Genomic DNA, 1659 nt, shown 5'->3' with positions numbered 1-1659 from the left:
CACGATTAAGGATCCACAAAGGTTTGAACTACTTCCATATCCGACATATCCACAATTCCCACCCAAACTCTCACTTCATCCTATTTCACTTCCATCAAAGGCATCAAATGGGTCCAATGTTCATCATCATCATCATCATCCGTAACTTATTCCTAAATTCTTTTCCCTCCGGCCCCATCCTCCACATCTCCCTCCCCCCCACCCCAGGCCAGTCTTCTAGTTGGGGGACGGGGGGGTTCGTGCCGCTAGAGAGCTGTAATCTGAGTCAATTCTGTGTTGGAGTTCCCTGTCCCCTGGTTCTCTCCTCTCTGTGGGGGGTCTACCCCCACCAAAGGGAGCTCCACGCCTAGTCATGCTGGATTAGGCGTCCCCCCCGCCAGGCCCGCCACCGTCTCCGCCCTTGCAGCTGTAGGCAGCCGCCACCTCCCTCGCAATGCTCCTCATCCGACCCGACTGCTGGGTGTCGAGGCGGAACGGCGACGGGTGGCAGAACTCGCGGAAGCAGCGTTTGAAGTTCTCATCCAGGAAGGCGTAGAGCACCGGATTCAAGCTGCTGTTGACGTAGCTCAGCGCGATGCAGAAGTGCATCAGGACCAGCGTGAACAAGCTGCTCAGGTTGAAGCCCAGCGACTGAGCCAGGACCATGATCTGGATCGGGGTCCAACACACGACGAACGCCGCCACCACCACGAGGACCATCCTGGTGATGCGGCGCAGGTTGCGGTCCTTCTCCTTGGAGCCGGACAGAATGCGAACGTTGCGCAGCCGCTTGACCATCAGGCTGTAGCAGATGCTGATGATAGCCACGGGGATGAGGAAGGAGAAGAGGAAGACGCAGGTGCCGAAGACAGGATCCCAGTGACTCCTCGGTTCGGGTAAAACCACGATGCACTCGACGCCTAGACACATTCAATAAGAGGAAGAGCAGAAGGGAAATAAAAGAAGACAAGTTAGATATATGGTTAGAAGACATGTGAGATAGGACTGGACAAGAAGTAGAGGTACAACTCAGGTCCAGGATGTGTTGGCATGAAGTCTGAAAGCACTGGTAGTTTTATTCTTTAACCTTCGTGTCATCCTCCCGGGTCAAATTGACCCCATCTGTTTTGAATGTTCCTTCCTCCCTTCCTCCTTCTCTCTTTCTTTCCTTCCTCTCTTTTTCCTTCCTCCACCCCCCTTTCTTCCTTCCTTCTGCCCTTCCTTCCTCCCTCCCTCCTTCTTTCCTTCTCTCCTTCCTTCCTTTCTTCCCTCCCTCCTTCTCTCTTTCTTTCCTCCCCGCTACATTCCTCACTTCCTTCTTTCCTCTGTCCTTCCTTCTTCTTTCCTCCCTTCTTTCCTTCCTCCATCCTTTCCTTCCTTCTTTCCTTCTTTCCTCCGTCCTTCCTTCCTTCCTTCCTTTCCTTCCTTCTTCCTCCCTTCCTTCCTCCTTTCCTTCCTTCTTCCTCCCTTCCTTCCCTTCCTTCTTCCTCCCTTCCTTCCGCCTTTCCTTCCTTCTTCCTCCCTTCCATTCTTCCTTCCTCCTTTCTTTCCTTCTTTCCTTCCTTCCATCCTTCCTTCCTCCTTTCCTTCCTCCCTTCCATCCTTCCTTCCTCCCTCCCTTCTCTCGACGACAACAGGAGGGTTAAAAAGAGCAAGCAAGAACGTATTAAATCATATGAT

The 1659-nt window shown here is 52.7% G+C and overlaps 1 pseudogene; it reads right to left on the bottom strand.

Annotated features, from left to right (window-relative positions):
• Positions 1-350: 350 nt before the first annotated feature.
• Positions 351-899, bottom strand: LOC133976784 (nociceptin receptor-like; annotated as a pseudogene).
• Positions 900-1659: the final 760 nt, after the last annotated feature.

The sequence above is a fragment of the Scomber scombrus genome, unplaced genomic scaffold, assembly GCF_963691925.1.
Source record: "Scomber scombrus unplaced genomic scaffold, fScoSco1.1 SCAFFOLD_383, whole genome shotgun sequence".
NCBI classification, from domain to species: domain Eukaryota; kingdom Metazoa; phylum Chordata; class Actinopteri; order Scombriformes; family Scombridae; genus Scomber; species Scomber scombrus.
This window is presented reverse-complemented; position numbering and strand designations above follow the sequence as displayed.